The following is a 26,942-nucleotide window of genomic DNA, read 5'->3' on the forward strand; positions in this document are numbered from 1 at the left end:
TATAAAGCACTGGTTACGTTCCAGCTAAAGTGTTGTGCCCAATTGTTCTCCTTAGAGCAAATAAGGTTAAGAGTAGATTTAATAGAGGTGTTCAAAATCATTAAGGGTTAGGACAAAGTCACAGAATCATAACGGCACAGTGGAGGCCATTGAGTCCATGCCAGCTCTCTCTAAAGCAATCCAGTCAGTCCAATTACCTCTCTATCCCCGTAGCTGAACAAGTTTATTTCCTTCAAGACCCCGTCAATTTCCTTTTGAAATCATTCATCATCTCCGCTTCCACTACCCTCATAGGCAGTGAGTTCCAGGTCATTACCACTCACTGTGTAAAAAGTTGTTCCTCACATTCCCCCTGCATTTCTTGCCCAAAACCTTAAATCTGTGTCCCTAGTCCTTGTACCATCAGCAAATGGGAACAGCGTTTCTTTGTCAACCTTATCAATATCTGTCATAATCTTGTACACCTCTATCAAATCTCCTCTCAATCTCCTTTGCTCCAAGGAACACAATACCAGCTTCTCCAACCTAATCTTGTAGCTAAAATCCCTGATTCCTCGAACCATTCTGGTAAATCTCCTCTGCACCCTCTCGAGGACCTTCACATCCTTCCTAAAGTGCGGTGACTAAAACGGGACACAATACTCGAGTTGTGACTTAATCAGAGCTTTAACTTCCCTGCTTTTGTACTCAATACCGCTGTTTATGAACCCCAAGCTCCTATATGCTTTGCTAATTACTCTCTCAATATGTCCAGTCAAAGACCTATGCACATGAACCTCCCCCATCTGGATAGGATCTATTCCCATTTGGAAGAAAATGGGCTTATCAGTGATAGGCAACATGGTTTTGTGCAGGGAAGGTCATGTCTTACCAACTTAATAGAATTCTTTGAGGAAGTGACAAAGTTGATTGATGAGGGAAGGGCTGTAGATGTCGTATACATGGACTTCAGTAAGGCGTTTGATAAGGTTCCCCTTGGTAGGCTGATGGAGAAAGTGAAGGCGCATGGGGTCCAAGGTGTACTAGCTAGATGGATAAAGAACTGGCTGGGCAACAGGAGACAGAGAGTAGCAGTGGAAGGGAGTTTCTCAAAATGGAGATGTGTGACCAGTGGTGTTCCACAGGGATCCGTGCTGGGACCACTGTTGTTTGTGATAAACATAAATGATTTGGAGGAAAGTATAGGTGGTCTGATTAGCAAGTTTGCAGACGACACTAAGATTGGTGGAGTAGCAGATAGTGAAGGGGACTGTCAGAGAATACAGCAGAATATAGATAGACTGGAGAGTTGGGCAGAGAAATGGCAGATGGATTTCAATCAGGGCAAATGCGAGGTGATGCATTTTGGAAGATCCAATTCAAGAGTGAACTATACAGTAAATGGAAAAGTCCTGGGGAAAATTGATGTACAGAGAGATTTGGGTGTTCAGGTCCATTGTTCCCTGAAGGTGGCAACGCAGGTCAATAGAGTGGTCAAGAAGGCATACAGCATGCTTTCCTTCATCGGACGGGGTATTGAGTACAAGAGTTGGCAGGTCATGTTACAGTTGTATAGGACTTTGGTTCGGCCACATTTGGAATACTGCGTGCAGTTCTGGTCGCCACATTACCAAAAGGATGTGGATGCTTTGGAGAGGGTGCAGAGGAGGTTCACCAGGATGTTGCCTAGTATGGAGGGCGCTAGCTATGAAGAGAGGTTGAGTAGATTAGGATTATTTTCATTAGAAAGACGGAGGTTCAGGGGGGACCTGATTGAGGTGTACAAAATCATGAGAGGTATCGACAGGGTGGATAGCAAGAAGCTTTTTCCCAGAGTGGGGGATTCAATTACAAGGGGACACGAGTTCAAAGTGAAAGGGGAAAAGTTTAGGGGGGGATATGCGTGGAAAGTTCTTTACGCAGAGGGTGGTGGGTGCCTGGAACGCATTGCCAGCGGAGGTGGTAGACGCGGGCACAATAGCATCTTTTAAGATGTATCTAGACAGATACATGAATGGGCAGGAAGTAAAGAGATACAGACCCTTAGAAAATAGGCGACAGGTTTAGATAGAGGATTTGGATCGGCGTAGGCTTGGAGGGCCGAAGGGCCTGTTCCTGTGCTGTAATTTTCTTTGTTCTTTGTTCTTTGGTCCCTCTGTTCTTGCACACTCTTTAGAACTGTGCCATTAAGTCTATGTTGCTTCTCCCTATCCCTTCTGCCAAAATACATCACCTCACACTTGTCTGTATCAAATTCCATCCGCCACCTGTCTGCTCATTCTGCTAGCCTATCGATGTCCTGTTGCAGTCGCTTGGTATAATTTTCTCTGTTTGCCACACCTCCAAGTTTTGTTTCATCGGCAAATATTGAAATTGTACTCTATTTCAATATCCAAGTGTATGTATAATATATAAAAATAATATAATATAATATATTGTATATAATACCAAAAAAGTAGTGGTCCGAGCACTGACCCTTGGAGAACACCACTGTCCACCATCCTCAAGTCTGAAAAACAACCATTTACCGTGACTTTTCTCTCCTTATGCCATTTTTTAAAAATCCAAGCTGATACTGACCCTCTGGTTCCATCAGTCTAAATTTTGTTCACCAGCCTATTATGTGGTACTTTGTCAAAGTCTTGCTTAAAATCCGTATCGACAACATCCGCCACATTCCCCTCATTAACCTTCTCTGTTACTTCAGCAAAAAATTCAATTAAATTGCTCAAACATGATCTGCCTTTTACAGATCCATGCTGGCTCTCCTTAATTAACTCAAGCCTCTAAAAGTGCCTATTAATTATTTTCTTGATTATTGTTTTTAAAACATTACCCACTGTTATAATCCAAAAAGCTTGTTGTTGAAAGATTATGCTGGAGACAATCTTTATTCAGTCTTGCATCTATTTTGCAAAGTTAAAAAGATTACAAACATGCAGCTCCTCAATTAAACCTTCATCCAGTTTCAGTAAGTGTTTCCTATATCTCCTCAAGTATTACCCTCCACCTGCATATGATTAAACACAATCAACACCCACTACTGCAGTTACTGTAGGACTGTCCTCACACCCTTTAAACAAGGGTGTCACATTTGCCACTCTCCTATCCTCTGGCACCTCCCCCATATAGAGAAGTTTGGAAGATTATGGCAAGCCCTTCCACTATCTCCACCTCCACTGGACCAGGCGACTTATCCACTCTAAGCAAAGCCAGCCTTTCCAGTACATCCTGCCTATTAATTTTTACCCCATCTATCTCTGCTTCTACTGACATTTTGTCAGCATCCTCTTCCTTAGTAACAACCTATACAAAGGATCCATTAAGTATATTAGCTATGCACTGTGGCTTGAAGGATATATCACCCTCTTTGTCCCATATAGGCCTCACCCCGCCTCTTACTACCAGCTTACTATTTACATGCTGGTAAAAGATTTTTAGGTTCCCTTTTATGTTAACTGATAGAATAAATTAGGAGAAATTGTTTTCAGTGGCAGAAGGGTCGATAACCAGTGGACACAAATTTAAACTAACTGGTAAAAGAATCACGAACGGGAATTAGATGAATACTTTTTGGGGAAACATTTACAAGATTATGGGTAAAGAGGAGGGGAATAGCACTAATTGAATAGATCTTTTAAAGAGTCAGTACAGGCATTCAGTCCAGGCTGAATAGCTTCCTTCTGTGCTGTATGATTCTGTGGTTCTATAATTTCATTCTAATATCAGTGAACAAAGCTTCAATGCTTTTGTAGGCAATTCCTCTATCTGCTAATATAATGTGGCCATTAATCTATTTGTTTTATATGGTTTGGACCTGTTAAAACAGTGGGAAAGATTTTAGATTTTTTTAGATTTAGAGATACAGCACTGAAACAGGCCCTTCGGCCCACCGAGTCTGTGCCGACCATTAACCACCCATTTATACTAATCCTGCACTCATCCCATATTCCTACCACATCCTCACCTGTCCCTATATTCCCCTACCACCTACCTATACTAGGGGCAATTTATAATGGCCAATTTACCTATCAACCTGCAAGTCTTTTGGCTGTGGGAGGAAACCGGAGCACCTGGAGGAAACCCACGCAGACACAGGGAGAACTTGCAAACTCCACACAGGCAGTACCCAGAATTGAACCCAGGTCACTGGAGCTGTGAGGCTGCGGTGCTAACCACTGCGCCACTGTGCCGAAAAGGACCATTTGTATACTAAATTTTGAAGAAGCAAATTTTAAAGCCTGGGTTGATTGGACAATGGTGTACATCCTTTCAAAATAGCTGATGAAATGTTTTTCTCATAACATGTATAGGTGGATAGCTTTAATTTACTTGGTGCATTATCAGAGTACGTACATATCAACTCAGATAACTAGCAAAAAGTGACCAACAGCTACAAGAAAGCTGAAGACGGTACTTCGGGTGCAACTAAGATTGTGGTTATCATAGCTCAAGCTGCAGTTATTCTTACGACTTAGATCATTTTTGTTGGAGTACAGAAAAGAAAGATTTACAGCCGTGGCAGATGTAAAGGTGATTCTTAGAGCTGAAGACATGCGATTTATATTGCAACTCCCATCCCCTGAAACTTTTGTTTTTTGACATACGATTTGACAGATTTTTCCAACTTACTGTAATTGAGTCAAGATCTCATTATAAGTCATAAACATAAGATAGCCACTAATAAATCCAATAAAGATTTCAGGAGGAACTTCTTTACCCGGAGAGTGGTTAGAATGTAGAACTCGTTACCATAAGGAGTAGTTGAGGTGAATAACATAGGTAAGGAAAATGACAAATGTAACTCCTCTATTCATGAAAGGAGGGAGACAGAAAGCAGGAAACTGCAGGCCAGTTAGCCGAACTTCTGTCATAGGAAAATGCTAGAATCTATTCTTAAGGAGGTTAAGGGGCACTTAAAAAATCTTAATGCAATCAGGCAAAGTCAACATGGTTTTGTGAAAGGAAAATCATGTTTGATTAGTTTATTGGAGTTCTTTGAGGAAGTAACAAGCAATGAGGATAAAGGAGAACCTGCTGATGTGGTGTACTTGAACTTCAAAAAGGCATTTGATAAGGTGCCACATCAAAGGTTACTATACAAAATAAGAGCTCATGATGTAGGGGGAAACATATTAGCATGGATAGAGGATTGGTTTAAGAATAAGAGGTCTCCCTTATAATCATAGGGATACTGCACTGAAACAGGCCCTTTGGCCGACCAAGTCTGTGCTGACCAACAACCACCTGTTAATACTAATCCTACATTAATCCCAGATTCCATACTACATCCCCACCATTCTCCTATCACCTACCTACACTAGGGGCAATTTACAATGGCCAATTTACCTATCAACATTCAAGTCTTTGGCTGTGGAAGGAAACCGGAGCACCTGGCGGAAACCCACGCGGTCAGAGGAAGAACTTGCAAACTCCGCACAGGCAGTACCCAGAATTGAACCCGAGTCGTTAGAGCTGTGAGGCTATGGTGCTGACCACTGCGCCACTGTGCCGCCCAAAGATATAAGATGAAGATGAAGAGAATTATGTTTCTCAAAGGATCGTTAGGCTGAGTTAGATAGATTCTTGATTGACAAGAGAGTCAAAGGGTATAGCGGGTAGACAGGAAAGTAGAGTTGAGGCCACAAATAGATCAGCCATGATTTTATCAAATGGCAGAGCAGGCTTGAGGGGGTGAATGACCTACTCCTGCTCCTAATTCATATGTTCGTATAAGTAAATGAGGGTGACAGCAATTGAAGGTTATTCTGATAGAGTTAGATGGGAGGAAGCTCAAATGAACAACAGCATAGACTAGTTGGGCCAAATGGCCTGTTTTGGTGCTGCAAATACTACGTAATTCTATCTGAGCAAACCATATCCACAATCCAACATCACTTTCAATTTTACTTCCAAATTGTGGCAATTTTGCAAGTGACAGGAATGCTCAAATAAAGCCAGTTAATACATTCACACCAGGAAATATTCTCATCACCTCAACCAGTCTCAAAGAATATCAACCTTCACATAAAGACAACAGATGGCATACCTTCAAGCCTTCCTTTTAGCCATTTATTTGATGCATATAATTTGCTAGAAACAGAAACACTGAATAAACAGACCTGTAACTGCACCTCATCAATTTTTTGTTTGTCTCAAGTTTATATTGTTATGATCGAGGCAGGAGGTGTGCACTGTTTTTCTAGTTCCACTTCTCCACAGCTTACAACATATATTTAACTTTTTCCCAGTTACTGATACGGTCAATCTTAGACTCTATTTCTATCCCAGAATGAAGTACACCAACCAGGTTTCTTTAATAAACAAGAAATTATCAGTTTATTGTAAAACAATTCTTACCAGTAATGAAGCAAAGCATTAAACATAGATTGAAATATAAAAGTTCCCTTTTTACCTCAGCCCCTCACATACACATGCACTGGTTAACCGAAAAAGAGAGATTTACTTTTTACAGCTTTGTTACAAACAAAAAACAGACAAAAAAGAATACTTTGTCCAAATACTTGCAAATTCTTGAAGATAAAACAGAAGATATGAAAAGATGTCAGTTGTCCTTTGTTTTGGTTTGGTGTCCCAAATACGCGTAGATGGCTGTCACTGGGATCTTCCTAGAACAGTTCTTTTCAGGCGATGTTGAAGATCAGTTTGGACATGCTTTCCAGGAGAAATGCAGCTTCGGGGGTTTCAGACAGGGCTTGCAGAAGGAATGCAGCATCAATTTCTCTATTATTACACTTGCTTCTCAGAGCTTCTCAAAGAGATGGAAAACTGGAAGGCTTTTCAAAGAGCTGGAACAGGCTGAGTTGGGGTTTGTCCTAGCAGGTTGATTCTTTTACTCCTTTTCAGAACACTGTGCATAACCCAACTGCCTGTCCAAAGTGATACCAATAACATCTCAGGAGTCATGCCTCCTAACCCCTATAAGTCTTGACCTGTCACTTCTCTATAAACATCTTTGTCCAAGTTAGGAAGAGGGTGGTGGGTGTCTGGAATTCGCTGCCACGAATGGTAGTGGAGGCAGAGACCCTCAATTCTTTTAAACAGTACCTCGACATGTACCTGAGGTTCTGTAACCTGCAGGGCTATGGACCAGGTGCTGGAAGGTGGGGTTAGTTTGGGCAGACAGTTTATTCGGCCAGGGGCTGAATGGTCTCCTTCTGTGCTATACTTTTTCTATGGTTCTCTGGTTCTAGGAAGTCTGCACTCTATAGCCCTCTAAATCTTTGTGGCCAGCTTTTCTCATGATGAATGTCAAGTGCCGTTCCTTTGCTGTTGAGTGCAAAATCTGTACCAAGGACTTTAAAAGCCAGCTGCACCTAGAATCTTCTACCACACAAAACACTATGCAAAAACATTATGTGAGGGTAGGGCCAAGCTACCTTTGGCCAAACGCAGACTTGGATGATTTGTGAATGATAGTTTGTTATCTTTGAATGTGGTTGCATTCCTAATACCGAACATTTGTTCCTGCTGGGGGACTTTAACGCCAGGGTTGGGGCCGACCATGTCTCATGGCCTTCCTGCCTTGGGCGCTATGGTATTGGAAGGATGAATGAGAATGGACAGAGACTGCTGGAGTTGTGTACCTATCACAACCTCTGCATCACCAACTCGTTCTTTCTTACTGAACCCTGCCACCAGGTTTCATGGAGACACCCAAGATTACGTTGTTGGCACCAGATGGACCTCATCGTCACAAGGCGAGCCTCTATAAAGTGTCCAAATCACACGCGGCTTCCACAGTGCGGACTGCAACACCGACCACTCCCTGGTGTGCAGCAAAGTTAGACTCATACCAAAGAAGCTACATCACTCCAAGCAGAAGGGCCGCCCGCGCATCAACACTAGCAGAATTTCTTATCCACAGCTGTTACATAAGTTACTAAATTCACTTGGAAAAGCCCTTCAAAACACTCCTACAGAGGATGCAGAGATGAAGTGGGCCCACAACAGAGACGCCATCTATGACTCAGCAATGACCACCTTTGGCCAACGTGAGAAGCAGAATGCAGACTGGTTTCAATCTCACTCTGAAGAGATGGAACCAGTCACAGCCACTAAGCATAGTGCACTGCTGAACTACAAGAAAGCCCCCATGAGTTAACATCTGTAGCACTTAAAGAAGCCAGAAGTGCTGCACAAAGTACAGCCAGGCGCTGTGCAAATGACTACTGGCAACACCTATGCAGTCGTATTCAGCTGGCCTCCGACACCGGAAACATCAGAGGAATGTATGATGGCATTAAGAGAACTTTTGGGCCAACCATCAAGAAGATCGCCCCCCCCCTCAAGTCTAAATCAGGGGAAACAATCACTGACCAATGCAAGCAAATGGACTGCTGGGTGGAGCACTACCTAGAACTGTACTCCAGGGAAAATGCAGCCCAGTCTCTGCCAGTCATGGATGAGCTGGACGAACAGCCAACAAAATCGGAACTCAGTGATGCTATTGATTCTCTAGCTAGTGGAAAAGCCCTTGGAAAGAACAGCATTACCCATGAAATAATCAAGAGTGCGAAGCCTGCTATACTCTCAGCACTCCATGAACTCCTTTGCCTTTGCCGGGATGAGGGAGCAGTACCACAAGACAGGCGCGATGCCAATATCATCACCCTCTATAAGAACAAGGGTGACCGCGGTGACTGCAACAACGACCGTGGAATCTCCCTGCTCAGCATAGTGGGGAAAGTCTTCGCTCAAGTCGTTTTAAACAGGCTCCAGAAGCTGGCTGAGCGTGTCTACCCTGAGGCACAGTGCGACTTTCGAGCAGAGAGATCCACCATTAACATGCTGTTCTCCCTTCTCCAGCTAAAGGAGAAATGCCGCAAACAGCAGATGCCCCACTACGTTGCTTTCATAGATCTCACCAAAGCCTTTGACCTCGTCAGCAGACGTCGTCTCTTCCGACTATAGCAAAGATTGGATGTCCACCAAAGCTACGAAGTATCATCATCTCATTCCATGACAATATGAAAGGCACAATTCAGCAAAGCGGTGCCTCATCGGACCCCTTTTCTATCCTGAGTGGCGTGAAACAGGGCTGTGTTCTCGCACTTACACTGTTTGGGATCTTCTTCTCACAGTTACTCTCACATGCGTTCAAGTCTTCAGAAGAAGGAACTTCCCTCCACACAGGATCAGATGGCAGGTTGTTCAACCTTGCCCATCTTAGAGCTAAGGCCAAAGTACGGAATGTCTTATCAGGGAATTCCTCTTTGCTGACGATGCTGCATTAACATCCCACACAGAAATGTACCTGCAGAGACTCATCGACAGGATTGCGGTTGCCTGTAACAAATTTGGCCTAACCATCAGCCTCAAGAAAATGAACATCATGGGACAGGACGTCAGAAATGCTTCATCCATCAATATTGGCGACTAGTGGTTCAAGAGTTCACCTACCAAGGCTCAACTATCACCAGTAACCTGTCTCCCGATGCAGAAATCAACAAGCGCATGGGAAAGGCGTCCGCTGCTATGTCCAGACTGGCCAAGAGGGTGTGGGAAAATGGCGCACTGACACGGAACACAAAAGTCCAAGTGTTTCAGGCCTGTGTCCTCAGTACCTTGCTCTGCGGCAGCGAGGCCTGGACAACGTATGTCAGCTCATTCCATCTTCGCTGACTCCGGAGAATCCTTGGCATCAGGTGGCAGGACTGTATCTCCAATGCAGGAGTCCTCGAGGCGGCCAACATCCCCAGCATATACACCCTACTCAGCCAGCGGCGCTTGAGATGGCTTGGCCATGTGAGCCGCATGGAAGATGGCAGGATCCCCAAGGACGCATTATACAGCGAGCTCGTCAGTGGTATCAGACCCACCAGCTGTCCATGTCTCCACTTTAAAGACGTCTGCAAACGTGACATGAAGTCCTGTGACATTGACCACAAGTCGTGGGAGTCAATTACCAGTGATGACCAGAGCTAGCGGACAGCCATAAAGGCGGGGCTAAAGAGTGGCGAGTCGAAGAGACCTAGCAGTTGGCAGGAAAAAAGACAGAAGTGCAAGGAGAGAACCAACTGTGTAACAGCCCCGACAACCAATTTTATCTGCAGCGCCTGTGGAAGAGTCTGTCGCTCGAGAATTGGCCTTTATAGCCACTCCAGGCGCTGCTTCACAAATCACTGACCACCTCTAGGCACTTGCCCATTGTCTCTCAAGACAAGGGGTCTAAAGAAGAAGAAGGTTGACTGTTTTCAAATTGAGGAAGTGCTGGTAACAGTTTAGGAATACTTTCAGCGCTGTAGGTGTTCGAAAGTTTGAGTCAATTTGGAATTCTCAACGGATTAGTTAAGCCAGCATCAGCTCCTGAAAAAGTAGATTGGACCAAATGAAATATATGTGAACATATTCTGCAAAAGAATAGCAGAGCTTTTTATTGCAACTCTTCATTGTCTTCATTTTCCATGGCTGGCTAGAAGGATTTTAGTGTGCACTGATTGCATAGCATTGCATTATTCACTTGTTCCCCTTTTGCAAAATAAATTTATGTCAATCTCAGACAGTGATCTCAACTGTCAATTTATAATCAACACATAGTTAATGCTGAATTACTGTCATATAATCCAGCGGCCTTTGAATTGATTTTGTCAATTAACTGTACCTACAAATTATTTGTTCCAATATTAAAGCTTAAGTGCGACTAATTATGATTCTAAGGATAAAAAAATTGTTAGCTCTGACTTCTTTTATAATGGTCATTTACTCAGTATCTTGCAGGGCTGTGGATGGGAATTTGGTAGGGCAACTGGTAATATAATCTGAACTGGTTAGGGTAAGACAGTTTGAAGTGACAAATTTAGGCATCATTAACTACCAGACATAGACTGGGTGGTACATCTCAGATGGGTCTTTGTTGAGTAATTAATGTGAGGAGATCAAGGATTCATCTGGTGTCCGTGAATATTCTTGTAAAGGTATCAATCCAGTGTTCTTACATTTCCCATCCCTCTTTTTATTCCATTCTAAAACAGACCTAATTTATTTTCCATTTCCTGGTTCTGATGAAGAGTCCACACCTGTTGTTTACTGCTAATACTTTAACTTGAATTCAGATTTCCAGCATTTGCAGTATTTTTCTTTTTCTACTTTTTTCTATGTTGGGTCCATATTGGACCAGATATTTTTATCATCGGGGAAGTTTACCACTTTCCAATTTGATTTACACAGACAGTATTCAGAACTAGCTTTTTTTTATTATTTCACGAGATGTGTGCATCACTGGCAAAGCCAGCATTTGTTGCCCATCTCTAATTGCCCTTGAAAAGATGGTGGTGAGCTGCTTTCTTGAACCGCTGCAGCCCATCTAGTATCGGTACACCCATAGTTCTGTTCGGATGGGAGTCACAGGTTTTTGACCCGTAGCTCTTTGCCTGACAATATATAATTGAATCACGAAACGCAGCAAAATCTGTGTTCTGTTATTGAAGGCTGTTAAGACAAATTTGCCTACATTTCAATAAATATGTTTAGTTTAGTTTAGTTTAGAGATACAGCACTGAAACAGGCCCTTCAGCCCACCGAGTCTGTGCCAACCATCAACCACCCATTTATACTAATCCTACACTAATTCCATATTCCTACCAAACATCCCCACCTGTCCCTATATTTCCCTACCACCTACCTATACTAGTGGCAATTTATAATGGCCAATTTACCTATCAACCTGCAAGTCTTTGGCATGTGGGAGGAAACTGGAGCACCCGGAGGAAACCCACGCAGACACAGGGAGAAGTTGCAAACTCCGCACAGTCAGTACCCAGAATTGAACCCGGGTCGCTGGAGCTGTGAGGCTGCGGTGCTAACCACTGCGCCACTCAATAAATATGTGTTCATCAGTAACTCCTCACTTTGAGCTCATTTCAAAAGGATGTTCTGCCTTTGAATCAATCTGATGAGTTTAACTTGAACTTGAGGATGAGGTATATGAATTCTATCAAGAAGACATAGTAGTGTGATGGATAACACAAATACTCTGAGAACTAAATATGATGTGCTATTTCAGTAGAACCTTATTCACCCCATCTGTTACTAATGAGGCCTTCTTGCCATCTCTTACTTTAAGGGAGTTCTCCATTGTCACAGCCTCTGCTCTTCAGTGAGCTGTAAACCTCAATCTTTATGAAATTCAAACACTGGAATTTTTAGTCTTATTCTTCTCCCTGTCAGACATCTCAAACGGCTATGCTTGTGAGATGACACAGCAGTGTTTTCTAACTCTGTTGTGTTTTATGTTCAAATGAGTACTTCACTTCAGAAACAACTAGCTCACAGAATGGTTCAGCAATTATCTTCTGCAACAGTTAATGAATCAATAACACCTTGGTGAATCAAACTCTCCACAGAATGTAGGAAGAAAAAACACGAGGAAGCATTTCGAAGATTTCAATGCTCCAATGCCAAAACATCAACATAAAAAAGACAGAATGAATAAAATATAATGTTTTTATATCATGCCATGTCGTATGTTGAAGGCTTCACTGATAACTTCAGATAAAATTAATTACTTATATGGTGTGGTGATTGCTATGTTAGCAAAAGTCACAGTTTGCTTCACATGCAGCATGATCCCACAAGCAGCAAAGAGATGAATAATCCGTTTTTTAGTAGCCAGAGCACCAAAAGTGCTCTCACTTTTTATCAAATACTCCTGAAGTGAGTTTGAATCTACAATCTTCTTATTCAAAGATAAGAAAGCGACCAACTAAGCCAAACTAACACCATATAAATTAGTTATGCCTGGTACTCCAGACAATAAGGCTGCTGGTATTCAGATTATCCAATTTAGTGAATTAGACGAAGTGATTCACAGACCTAAGTGAGCTGAATTTTATTTGGGCACACGCTCCGCGGTTGCGCCCTTTGAACTTGGCGGGGTGCCCGCATTTAGCGGCCGCCGCAGAGCCCCCGCGATATTTCATGCAGGGGCTCATTTAAATAGTGGGGGAGGAGCGCCCGACCCCGATGACGTGTAGGGGCAGTCTCTGCTTCTTCGGCAATGGCATCTGGTGCCACCGCGCAGGCGTTGGTGCCATTTTTAAAGGGCTTTAAGCCCTTATAATTACTTCAAATTTTTAAACGGGCAGCAGTATTAAATTGTTAGTTCTTTTGGGCCTCCTTATCTCGAGAGACAATGGATACGCGCCTGGAGGTGGTCAGTGGTTTGTGAAGCAGCGCCTGGAGTGGCTATAAAGGCCAATTCTGGAGTGACAGGCTCTTCCACAGGTGCTGCAGAGAAATTTGTTTGTTGGGGCTGTTGCACAGTTGGCTCTCCCCTTGCGCCTCTGTCTTTTTTCCTGCCAACTACTAAGTCTCTTCGACTCGCCACAATTTAGCCCTGTCTTTATGGCTGCCCGCCAGCTCTGGCGAATGCTGGCAACTGACTCCCACGACTTGTGATCAATGTCACACGATTTCATGTCGCGTTTGCAGACGTCTTTATAACGGAGACATGGACGGCCGGTGGGTCTGATACCAGTGTTAGTAAACAATAATAAATATGTGGATGGCCCTTCCCTAACTCCCTCAATGGTCATTTCAATGTCCGAAATGACCAACACATTCCTTTTCCCCTACCCGAACTTTACATCCTAAACTTACAATATTTGTTCTGTAAACCCTTCCCACCATCCCCACATCCAATAAAAATTAATCTTGCTGCTCCTCCACACCTCCCGCCCTGAAATTTTTAATACCCACTCCTCCCCACCAGGTTCTCAGCTTGGAACTCCATGCGGAGTTCTGAAGGCGCGCGAAGGCTGAATGGAGGCCGTAAAATTGGCAGGTAAGTTCATTTGAATATCATTACTGTCAATCTAAATATGCAGATGACGGGCCCACCGCCAGGCATCCGGGGGGGGGGGGTGCGGGGGTGCCTCACTGAGGTGCCCCCCACCGCCGGTAATATGCAGCGGGTCCTTCTCAATGTTGCGGGTCGAGGCGGGCCTCTCCCCGCGATATTTTACCGGCCCCCCATGCTGCGACTGGCAGCGTCGAGGGGCCAGTAAAATTCAGCCCACGTTAGTGGGAGCTCAAATCAGGAGACTGAATAACAATTGAAGAAGCATGTTTCAACTATCAAGTTTAATGGATTGACAATAGCTTAGTGGTAATGTCACTGGACTAGTAATCTAGAGGCCTAGGCTAATGCATGGGGTGGGAGGACAGGGTTTCAAATCCCACTGTGGCAGTTGTAGGAATTGCATTCAACTAATTCCCAAAAATCTGGAATTGAAAGCAGTAATGATGCCCTATCCCATCAAAGAATAAAAAAAAAAGTTCCTGCTTTTCACAGAGCTGTGTGATAAACCTAGAACTGTAGAACCATGCAGCACAGAAGGACACCATTTGGGCCATTTCATCAGTGCAGATCCTTTCCTGGAAAAATCCAAACTGATTAATTGCCCTGCTCTCCCCAAAATCTCTATATCTTCCAATACTTCATATATTTTTCTGCTGTTTTCTTAAAAAGATCTGATGAGATTGTGCCAGCATCCTTTTATATTTTTTCCACATGACGTGGGTGATGCGGCAAGACAGAATTTATTGCCTAACTCTTGTTGCTCTGAAGGCATTAAGACGCAACCAAACACATCGGGCTGGATTTTAACAAGCCCTCGACATCATGATCTGTGGCGGAGGGGTGCCTGCAGATGGCTCTGGATGAGGCCTGCCATGGCAGGGCCCAGCCCAATCCTCCCGGTGGTGGTGAGGCTCCGTGGCAGCGCCACCCCCCCATCCCCCCCACCCCACCCCACCACTGGGCGAGAGGACCACAATTTAAGTCGAGAAAATTAATAAATTTAAATACATTTACCTCCAACCTTGAGGGCCACGGAGGCCAGCACTCACGCGCCTTCAGATCCCCGTCCGGGGAAACATGGCGCCACACTGGTGGGGAGGAGGGAAGAGGTAAGTTTGTCAGTGCAGGGGGGTTGAGGGGGAGACAGGGTCAAATACACGTAATGGGTGGCGGGCGGGTCCTTAAAATCCAGCCCATTGTAACATAGGAAATAAGTGCAGGAGTAGTCCATTCAGCCCCTCGAGACTGCTCCACCATTCAACATGGCTGATCTACCTCAACGCCATTTTCCCACACTCTCCACATATCCCTTGATATTTTTAATATCTCGAAATCTATCGATCTCTGTCTTGAATATACTCAATGACTGAGCCTTCACAGCCCTCTGGGGTGGAGAATTCCAAAGATTCACCACCCTCTGAGTGAAGAAATTCCTGCTCATCACAGTACTAAATGGCCTACCTCTTATTCTGAGACTGTGCCCCTTGGTTCTAGACCACCCCAGCCAGTGGAAACATCCTTCCTCTAGCTAATAGAATGTTATCGTTTATTGCGAGGAAATCGAATACAAAAGTAGGGAGGTTATGCTTCAGTTATACAGGGCATTGGTGAGACCACATCTGGAATACTGTGTACAGTATTGGTCTCCTTATTTAGGAAGAATGTAAATGCGTTAGAAGCAGTTCAGAGCAAGTTTACTAGACTAATACCTGGAATGGACGGGTTGTCTTAGGAGGAAAGGTTGGGCAGGCTAGACTTGTACCAGCTATAGTTTAGAAGAGTAAGATGCGACTTGATTGAAACATATAAGATCCTGAGAAATCTTGACAGGGTCGATGTGGAAAGGATGTTTCCTCTGCTGGAAGAATCTGGAACTAGGGGTCACTGTTTAAAAATAAGGGGTCGCCCATTTAAAGACAGAGATGGTGAGAAATTATTTCTCTCAGAGGGTCGTGAATCTTTTGAACTCTCTTCCTCAAAAGGTGGTGGAAGCAGAGTCTGAATATTTTCAAGGTAGAGGTGGCTAGATTCTTGATAAGCAAGAGGGTGAAAGGTTATCGGGGGTAGGCAGGAATGTGGAGTTGAGGTTACAATCAGATCTGCCATGATCTTGTTGAATGGCGGAGAAGGCTTGAGCCTACTCCTGCTCCTAATTCCTATGTTCTTATGCTCGTACCCTATCAAGCCCTGTAAGAATTTTGTATGTTTCAATGAGATCACCTCTCATTCTTCTAAACTCTGGAGAATATAGGCTCAGTCTCCTCAATCTCTCCTCATAGGACCATCCAGCCATCCCAGGAATTAGTTTGGTAAACCCGCCTCTATAGCAAGTATATCCTTCCTTAGATAAGACAAAAACTGTACACAATACTCCAAGTGCAGTCTCACCAAGGCTCTATACAATTGTAGCAATACTTCTTTACTCCTGTCCTCAAATCCTCTTGCAATAAAGGCCAACATACCATTTACCTTCCTAGTTGCTTGCTGCACCTGGATGTTAGCTTTCAGTGATTTATGAAAAAGGACACACAGGTCCCTTTGGACATCAACACTTCCCAACCTCTCACCATTTCAGAAATACTCTGCATTTCTGTTTTTCCTACCAAAGTGGATAACTTCACATTTTTCCACATTATATTCCGTCTGCCATGTTCTTGCCCACTCACTTAGCTTGTCTAAATTCTCTTGAAGCCTCTTTGCATCCTCCCTCACAATTCACATTCCCACCTAGTTTTGTTGCATCAGAAAACTTGGAAATATTACATTTGTTCCCCTCAACCAAATCATTGAAATATAGCTGGGGCCCAAGCTCTTGCAATACCCCATCAGTTACAGCCTGCCAACCTGAGAATGATCCATTTATTCCTACTGTTTGTTTCCTGTCCGTTAACCAATTCTCAATCCATACCAGTATATTACCCCTAATCCCATGTGCTCTAATTTTGCTTACTATCTTCCTGTGTGGCACCTTATCTAAAGCCTTCTGAAAATCCAAATATACCGCATCCACTGGTGGATACTGTGGAGACAGAGTCATATGTAGGTCAGGACAGGTCCCCTTCCCTGAAGGACATTAATTTAAGGGTACAGTAGATTAGTGGTAATGGCACTGGGTTGCTCGTCCAGTATCATACCTGATGTAGGCATGATTCTGGCAGGTGATACAGGTTTTGAGAACCCCTCTTCTAAGTGGGCTGGTTGAGTACAGTTGTTTGCTCTTCTGATAATTTTATGAGGGCGTTGCAGGGAAATTTAGAAAAGGTTCCCTGCCAAGTACTGCAGACAATGCCAAGGTGAAGAATGTACCTTAAATATAGTTGCAAGTTCTGGGAGAGAGTAGGCCATACATCACAGATAGTACCATTCATACACTCAATCTCCAGTAAAAGTGATGTCTGAATCAATATTCTGGTTTTATGGCTTTGCCTTGGGGTTGATGATATGATTGGAACATGAATTGGATTTAGGTTCATGATGGTACAATTGATTCATTTGGAAACTATCACACTCACATTACTGCCCATAAAGGTATGACAGGAGAGATCAGTGTCAGCCAAACTGTACAAATCATGCTTATTCTCCAGCTCTGCATGGGTTCCATTTCTGGTTACAATTCCTATTAACATCAAAGACACTGTTGCCTGCTCTTGGCACAGCAAGAACTAATTTAATTAAAACCACAGAACCTGTGTGACTTGACCTTTAAGGTTTGTCGGACTCTCTTTGACTCTGAACTATCCCTTCCCAGGACTTCAAACTGTGAGCCTGAAGTCACTGGAAATAAAAAAAATCAGGAGAGATTTTAAATGGGCTGCCAATTTACTTTCAGCCTTTTCACATCATAGCATAAAGTCAAAGTCTACTCTTTGTAGTGAGCATACAATCCAAATCTGCTTGTGTGGAACATTGTTATTTAAAATTAATATATTTTCTAAACTAAATTATATATGGCCTTCCTTGCTCCTATCAATAGAATCGTTTTTTACATAGGAAGACATATTAATTAAGAACAGCCTATGAGGCAAAAAGGAACATATCTACCTTATATGGGAATCGGCAGTCGTGGAATTCCCTCCCTAAATCTCTCATACTCTCTTTCTCCTCCTTTAAAATGGTCCTTAAGACTAACCTCTTTGACCAAGCTTTTGGTCACCAGTCCTAATATCATATTTTATGGCTTGGTGTCAAGTTTCGTTTGCTACCTCCTGTGAAGGGCCTTGGGATGTTTCACAAGGTTAAATACCTGTTGTTGTTGTTGTGGTCTCCCAAATGTTAAAATGGTCAAATAGACATACCTGTTTTAGTCCTTTACTCTGGTGGCTTTTTCATAGAGCTTCTACACTGTCTGCTTGATAAAGAAGTAAGCACCCCTGGTTAGAGAACTGCTCTTCAATATTATATGTGATTTTTTAAAATGCTTTTATGGGATATGGGCGTCACTGGCAAGGCCAGCATTTGTTGCCCATCCCTAATTGCCCTTGAGGTGGTGGTGTTGAGCCATCTTCTTGAACCACTGCAGTCCATCTGATGTGGGTACTCCCACAGTGCTGTTAGGAAGGGAGTTTCAGGATTTTGATCCAGCAACAGCGAAGGAACAGTGATATAGTTGATGGCATGTGGCTTAGACAGGAACTTGCAGATGGTGGTGTTCCCATGTATCAGCTGCCCTTATCCTTCTAGATGGTAGAGGTCACGGATTTGGAAAGTCCTGTCAAAGGAGGCGTGGTGAGTTGCTGCGGTGCATCTTGTATATGGTGAACAATGCTACCACTGTGCATTGGTGGTGGAGGGAGTGAAAGTTTAAGTTGGTGGATGGGGTGCCAATCAAGGAGACTGCTTTGTCCTGGATGATGTTGAGCTTCTTGAACATTGTTGGAGCTGCACCCATCCAGGCAAGTGGAGAGTATTCCTTCACATTCCTGACTTGTGCCTTGTAGATGGTGGACAGGAGATGAGTTACTCGCTTCAGAATTCCCAGTCTCTGACCTGCTCTTGTAGACACAGTATTTACATGGCTGATCCAGTTCAGTTTCTGGTCAATGGTAACCCCCAGGATGTCAATAGTGGGGGATTCAGCAATATTCATGCCATTGAATGTCGATAGTGGGGGATTCAGCAATAGTCATGCCATTGAATGTCAAGGGGAGATGGTTAGATTCTGTCTTGTTGGAGATGGTCATTGCCTGGTACTTGTGTGGCACGAATGTTACTTGCCATTTATCAGTCCAAGCCTGAATGCGTTGCAGGTCTCACTGCACATGGACACGGACTGCTTCAGTATCTGGGAAGTTGTGATTGGCACTGAACATGTGCAGTTATCAGCGAACGTCTCCACTTCTGATCTTCTGATGGAGGGAAGGTTATTAATGAAGCAGCTGAAGATAGATTGGCCTAGGACACTACCCTGAGGAACTCCTGCAGTGATGTCCTGCGACTGAGATGATTGGACTCCAACAACCACAACCATCTTTCTTTGTGCTAGCTATGACTCCACCAGTGGAGAGTTTTCCCCTTGATTCCCATTGACTTCAATTTTGCCAGGGCTCCTTGATGTCACACTCAGTCAAATGTTGCCTTGACGTCAAGGGAAGTCACTCTCCCCCCCCCCCCCCCCCTCTTGAGTTCAGGGCTGTAATGAGATCAGGAGGCAAGTGGCCCTGGCAGAACCCAAACTAAGCATCAGTGAGCAGGCAATTGCTGTTTAAGTGCCGCCTGATAGCACTGTCGACGACACCTTCCATCACTTAGCTGATGATCGAGGGGTTGATGGGACGGTAATTGACCGGATTGGATTTGTCCTACTTTTTGTGGCTAGGACATATCTGGGCAATTTTCCACATTGTCAGGTAGATGTTGTAGCTGTACTGGAACAGCTTGGCAAGGGGTCCAGCCAGTTCTGGAGCACAAGTCTTCAGTACTATTGCCAGGATGTTGTCAGGGCCTTTGCAGTTTACAGTGCCTTCAGCCGTTTCTTGATATCACGTGGAGTGAATCAAATTGGCTGAAGATTGCCATCTGTGATTAAGTACGCACACCATCTCCCTCCCCACAACCACCTCCCAATCCTTACCCCCCTCCCCCAGTCTGCTTTACTTGCTATTTGTGGTTCATTACATTTTTCATTCATCCTCAAAGTGCTGTTTTCATGTGTTTGGTAAACTTTTGTTTTTGACTGAGCTGACCAGCCCTGCATTATGAGTCACAAAGAGGCCATCTGAAAGTGGTCCAATTATATAATTCATGTTACACCATGTGTTTCTAAACAAATGAAATGAATTTAAACAGATAAGAAAATAAATAACCCCTTTAAGAATTCGGTCAAGAATTTTTTACTACACTGTTAAGAAAGCATATAACATTCAGCTCTGCTTCATTATTTAAAAGAATAATTCAAGAGATTAGAGAATGGTGGCATTCAGAAGAAATCCAGTTGTTGGGGGAAGCTGTGCAGTCTTTTCTTCATCTTTTTTTTTTAAAAATCTAATACTTTTGATTAATTTCCTCCCCTTTCCTCCTCTTTGGTGTTGATCCTTTGCTGGTATATGGTTCTAGAAGCATTATTCAAACTTCACTACCTCACTCAAATCTATGCTAGTCATTTCAACTATGCTTTGTGGAAGTGAGCTCCACATTCTAGCCACTCATTGGGGTAAAGAAATTTCTTCTGAATTCACCAATAGATTCATTAGTGTCTATTTTAGATTTATTGGCCTTACTTTTGGTCTCCTCTAACAAGTGGAAACATCTCAATGTCTACCTTATCAAACTCTTTCATAATCTTAAAGACCTCTACCAGGTTACCTCTCAGCCTTCTCTTTCCTGGAGTAAAGAGCCTGAGCCTGTTTAGCCTTTCCTGATAGGTATAATCTCTCAATTCCTGTACCATACTTGTAAATCTTGTTGCACCTTCTCCACTGGTTCTATATCCCTTTTATAATGTAGAGACCATATCATACAATATTGTAAACAAAATGAAGTGTAAGAATTCTATGTTAAGGAATATTGGCTAGTAATTAATGTGGTGATGAGTGGATAATCATGTTTGTATGACATGCATGAGGAACATCGTAGCACCGTGCTAAACATTTGTCCGCTATTATGACCCGCAGTAGTTTCCAGCCTTTATATGCTGTTTTGCTACTCCTGCCTTTCCTATAGATTCACCAGTAGTTGAGAAAAATATTCCTTTTTACTTCATGGAAAGGCAGGAGTGAAGGACTTTCTCAAGTAAAGAAAAAAAAATAGGTCAAGCTGAGTTCCAGCACATTGTGGAACACAGATTATGTGATCTGAATGAAATACTGTTGCAACAAAAAATAATCTTTGATGCATCTTGTACAATAGAACCTGACAGAAAATGAAAATATAAAAAATTACAACTAATGGTTGGAAGTGTTAGCACAGTGCAAGAACAGCACTGACTAATTATTGTTGTATGTACTGGGTACAGAAATTGCATTGCCAGATTGTGAACAAAGCAAAGTTGTCCTGTCCTTGAATTTCATTTTAAGGATGTCAAGGATTCCATCACTTGCCTCAAAGTGTCAAGAGCAAACAGAGAAAGAGCTAAGTGAGCTCCTAAAATAGAAATGTTGTCTTTTCCCCACTGTATCTCAAGTCGGCACTCTTCAAAAAACCATTGATTGAAGGCAGATAGGAGTTGGAATTAGAAAGGAGGTAGGCTGAAGAATTTTCTTGGGAGAGGGACAACATGTCCAATCCAATCAAGCAGCAATCAGCAAAGCAATGAAAATGTTGAACTAAACGGCCAAATCAGCACAGCACGAATCGCAGAAAGTGAAGTGTGTGGAGAATAGAGTGTGGGGATAATGGAGAGTGTGGAGAATGGAGAATTTGGAGAATGGAGACAGGGGAAAATGGAGAGTGTAGATAATGGAGTATGTGAATAATGGAGTACATGGATAATGAAATATCTGGATAATGAAGTATCTGGATAATGGAGTGTGTGGATAATGGAGTGTGTGGATAATGGAGTGTGTGGATAATGGAGAGTCTGCATAACCAAAATATGACCTTAAAGATTTTTTCAAATATGTGTAAAGCAGACCAAGATACAAAATAAACAGCAGGGCCACATGAAATAATACTGTTCTCTGAAACTAGTCGATAGTCCATCAGCCAAGCTGTTGAATAGTTTATCTGCTGGTTTTATAACTCAAATTATGGATTAAATTATTCCAGACATCAACTCACAAAAATTGTGACAAATATGCTTTTACTTACTGCAGCTGAAAAGAAATGGGGGCATAAAAGCAACACAAGAGTGTTACGACCAGGTGAGAAAGATGTCTAGGGGTCCCTCTCAGCCTTCACCTGGTCTTACTGCTACAGGGTTTTATTTTAAACACACCATGTTTTAACTCCCCCTTGATGAATCTTTGTTCACCGCTTTCCAATTATTAGGCAAAGAAATGAGCACAAACATGCTTTCCTAGGTTTAAAGAAGAAAGATTGAAATTTATTAAAACTTAAACTCTAATTCAGTTGACGTCCACGGATACACAATGCGCCCACGCTAGCATGCAGACGCAATGCACACATGCAAATAGAGATAGAAAAGAGCAGCAGAACAATAAAGTGGAAAAGTTTGAGGCCTTGTGGATTGTCTCGTCCTAGCAGACCTTTGAACGTCTCGTCGACACACAATACCTGGTGATCAATGGTCCATTGTGGTTTAAATTGAAGCAGGAAATAGCCCCTTTGTCCTTTCAAGTACTGTCTGTCAATAGGCAAAAATGTCTTTCCAGCCAGTCTGGCAGCCCTTGTAATAGGCCTTCTTTTCTTTCCAGCAACAATTTGAAATTGAATGTCCCTGTGGCGAAATTAATACCCATCATTCTTGGCAGGTGGGGGCCTGCATGACAAAAGTGAAATACTGTGGATTCTGGAAATCTGAAATAAAAACAGAAAATGCTGGAAGAACTCAGCAGGTCTGGCAACATCTGGAGACAGTGAAAAAGAGTTAACATTTCAGGTCTGTGATCTTTCATCAGAACTGAAAAAAAAACTCTGGCATGTGGCCAGCAGCTTAAAATACTGCCTTACTGGGAAAAGTTCAATCTCTTGCAATGAGGATTTTCCAATGATTTTCTTTGGAAATCAGGCTCAGTCTGCATGAACTCTGATTCAAAGGGTTAAATTCAAGCAGGGAGTCCAGGGATGAATCTCACCGGCCAGAGACATCAGTGCCCACATCATGGTGGTGTAGTGGTAATGTCACGAGACCAGTAATCCAGAGCCCAGTCTAATGTTCTAGGGACCTGGGTTCAAATCCCACCACGGCAGATAGTGAAATTTGAATTCAAAGAATAAATCTAGAATTAAAAGCTAGTCTAATGTCGATTGTTGTAAAAACCCATCTGGTTCACTAATGTCCTTTAAGGAAGGAAATCTGCCATCCTTACCTGGTCTGGCTGACATGTGACTCCAGAGTCACAGCAATGTGGAGTGACTCTTTTTTTAAAAAACCCTCTGAAATGGGCTAGCAAGCCACTCAGTTCAAGGGCAATTAGGGATGGGCAATAAATGCTGGCCTAGCCAGTGATGCCCACATCCCACAAAAATCCAAGTTAAGGTCTTGTGACAGCCCCCCAGGGTGTGTTCAAACGTCATCGTCAGCATAACTATGAAGCAGTTGCTGCTTTGTGCTAAGGATGCTGCACAAACAGAGTTAACAGCAGCTTGTTTTGACCTCCAGGCCTGACTATGAAATGCCCAGAACCTGATGGTTTCAGATCTGAGTGCGGGTTTTAGACTGCAGTGTGTAAACAGAGTGATTTGTACCTCATGCCCAAAGGGCAAAGTTCAGCAGGGTTAAATAATACCTCAAATCAGGTGTCCCTCCGAGATGTTTTTTTTAATTCATTCTTGAGATGTGGGCATCGCTGGCTAGACCAGCATTTATCGCCCAACCCAAATTGCCCTTGAGAAGGTGGCACAGTGATTAGTGGCGCAGTGATTAGCACCACAGCCTCACAGCTCCAGCGACCCGGGTTCAGTTCTGGGTCCTTGCCTGTGCGGAGTTTGCAAGTTATCCCTGTGTCTGCGTGGGTTTCCGCCGGGTGCTCCGGTTTCCTCCCACAGCCAAAGACTTGCAGGTTGATAGGTAAATTGGCCATTGTAAATTGCCCCTAGTGTAGGTAGGTGGTAGGAGAATGGTGGGGATGTGGTAGAGAATATGGGGTTAATGTAGGATTAGTATAAATGGGTGGTTGTTGGTCGGCACAGACTCAGTGGGCTGAAGGGCCTGTTTCAGTGCTGTATCTCTAAATAAATTTTTTAAAATAAAAAATAAAACCACTGCAGTCCATGTGGGGTAGATACACCAACAGCGCTGTTAGGAAGGGAGTTCCAGGATTTTGACCCAGCGACAGTGTGGGAACGGCGATATAGTTCCAAGTCAGAATGGTGTGTGGCTTGGAGGGGAACAGGCGGAGCAGGTGGTGTTACCATGCATCTGGTGCCCTTGTCCTTCTAGGTGGTAGGGGTTGCGGCTTTGGAAGGTGCTGTCTAAGGAGCCTTGGTGTGTTGCTGCAGTGCATCTTGTAGATGGTACATACTGCTGACAATGTGCGTCGGTGATGGAGGGCGTGAATTTTAAAGGTGGTGGATGGGGTGCCAATCAAGTGGGCTGCTTTGCCCTGAATGGTGTCGAGCTTCTTGAGTGTTGTTGGTGCTGCACCCATCCAGGCAAGTGGAGAGTATTCCATCACACTCCTGACTTGTGCCTTGTAGATGATGGGGAATCAGGAGATGGGTTAGTCGCCGCAGGATTCCTAGCCTCTGACCTGCTCTTGTAGCCACGGTGTTTATATAGCTACTCCAGTTCAGTTTCTGGTCAATGGTAACCCCCAGGATGTTGATAGTGGGGGATTCAGTGATGATTATGCCATTGAACATCATGGGGAGATGGTTAGACTCTCTCTTGTTGGAGATGGTCATTGCTGGCACTTGTGTGACACAAATGTTATTCAGATTAAGCTTTAGAGGTGCTGAGATAAATTGGCTGTGAAAACCAGAAGCAGACTCAGAGGCAACACACTCTGAGTTCGATTGCTGGAATAATTTGATAGCTACACCAGACAGGTCTACGGGACTCCAGGGCAATAAGCAGCCAGTCCCAGTTTATTTGTCTTACCCTCAAAAATGTCAATCCAGGCACAGTCATATTTTTCCTCACTCAGCTCTATACAACCTTGCAAGCCTTACTGACTAAAGTGGTCATAGCTGGACAAAATTAGCAGTATCATGTGTTGGTAAAGATTGCATGGTTTTAGCTGGACAGTGAGAGCAGGACAAGGAGCATACAGATCCATACTTAAAAGTTAGCTCCAAGACCAATGTCAGGAAGTTCCTCTCTACACAGGGAATGATCAACACTTGAAATGGACTTCTGCAAAGAGTAGTGGAAATAAAAACCTCTAAATTATTTAAGAAAATATTAGGTGCAGCAATGGGAGAAATGTAGAATTGTTCTTCATGGAGACCTTAAGATGGGCTGAATGATCTTACTAATGCACAAGTAATCAAACTGAAGCAGTGCCCTTGACACACTTGGGGGATCCATAAATCTTGGCTCTTTCTAGCCTGTACCTAAATTCTCTGGCTTAGACATGTGTGGTGTGTCCCCAGACAGAATGTGTGCTCCATAATAGATCAAAGGAAATGTTACCTGTTCGCATTTCTCAGTAGCTGTAATTTGCTTTATGACTGAAAGTAACAGGCTCCCAGCTCAACTAAAACAAAATCTCTAAAATGCCAAAAAATTCTGTTTTTAATAATCAATCACATTTTTTACTATTTGAGAAAAAATCCTATTAATAATGCTTGGATTTCCAATCTTTCTTCAATAATACTAGTTTTGAAAATCTGTGCGGAAGATAGGGGCAGAAGGAAAATGCAGATGGTACCATCAAATGCGTAGGAGTTCCTTGTGATATACAAACACACAGTCAGCAAATGTTAACACTGAGAACCAATCAACACACAGCTGCAAAACTGCTTTAATGTTATAATGATTCATTAATCTTAATTGTGAAAAAAATGTGTTTATTTAAAGTGATGGGAAAGATCTTGAAACAGGTACTTTTCCAAATAACTGTCACTCTTATGTTGTCCTTGACCTTACTTTTTTTTAAATACCTGGAGCAGGTCTCCGAATGCTGTCATTAATTCAAAATGATCATGGTGATGACATTTGTTGTTGGAAAGCAAGTGTGAAGATTTTTTTGTATGCACTGAAATCACACTCTCCCTCAGCCACGATTTACTTTAGTGCTGCTAATCCAATTCTCAGTGCAAAACATTTGAGCCTCACGCTGCTTTTTGTTTTGGTAACACCGTAATAAAACGATCCATTAATGTGACAAAGGAATCTTGCGAAAACACTTATTCAATGTTGCTGAAGGTGTAAATACACTGTGAATTGAATTGAGCATTCTTTCGTGTTCTTTTCCATTGTTTTGCTAACCTGTGTTATGTTGTTGTCTGAAATTGCAGACAACACTATTCTCTGCCTCAGTACCAGAAGCAGCTTTCAGAAGATCAAAAACAAATTTTAAGTTTTTTCAGATATCACAGTAAACAAGCATTTCAGCCTGAATCTACAATCAGTGTCAGCTTTATTTAGTTGGTGGCAAACTGGGGAATGTGTCAGCTTTGGCTCTGTGGTATTATACAAATGAGTTAAAGATTGTGAGTTCAAGTTCCACTCCAGTAAATTTGAGTTTGTAATCTCAGCAGAGACTCCAGTGCAGTTCTGAGGGAGTGCTGCTGGAGGTGCTATCCTTCAAAAGGATATAAAAGATGTTGTGCCACTATTTGGGAGTTCTCCTGGTACCCTGATCAGCAGTTAACCATCAACCAACAGGTTATCCAGTCATTACTTCATTGCTGTTTATGTGACTTGTTTGTGTGCAAATTGACTGCCATGAGTCCTGCATTCTCAGAAGGTGCTACTCTTCTGATAAAATGGTAAACCAAGACCTTATCTACATGTTCTGCTGGTTACAGCTGGATGTTCAAGATCCTATAACATTATTTGGAAAGGAAGAAGGAGATTTCCTTGAGTCCTGCCAGTCAAACAAGAACAGAGGGTGAGGTGAGATAGAAAATTGCTCCA

The 26,942-nt window shown here is 43.0% G+C and overlaps 1 protein-coding gene across 2 annotated transcripts in view; it reads right to left on the reverse strand.

Annotated features, from left to right (window-relative positions):
- dpp6a (dipeptidyl-peptidase 6a) overlaps positions 1-26,942 on the reverse strand; it is a 1,544,902-nt gene that overhangs the window by 628,161 nt on the left and 889,799 nt on the right. The gene's annotated exons all lie outside the window — the stretch shown is intronic.

The sequence above is a fragment of the Heterodontus francisci genome, chromosome 2 (assembly GCF_036365525.1).
Source record: "Heterodontus francisci isolate sHetFra1 chromosome 2, sHetFra1.hap1, whole genome shotgun sequence".
In the NCBI taxonomy this organism is placed as follows: Eukaryota; Metazoa; Chordata; class Chondrichthyes; order Heterodontiformes; family Heterodontidae; genus Heterodontus; species Heterodontus francisci.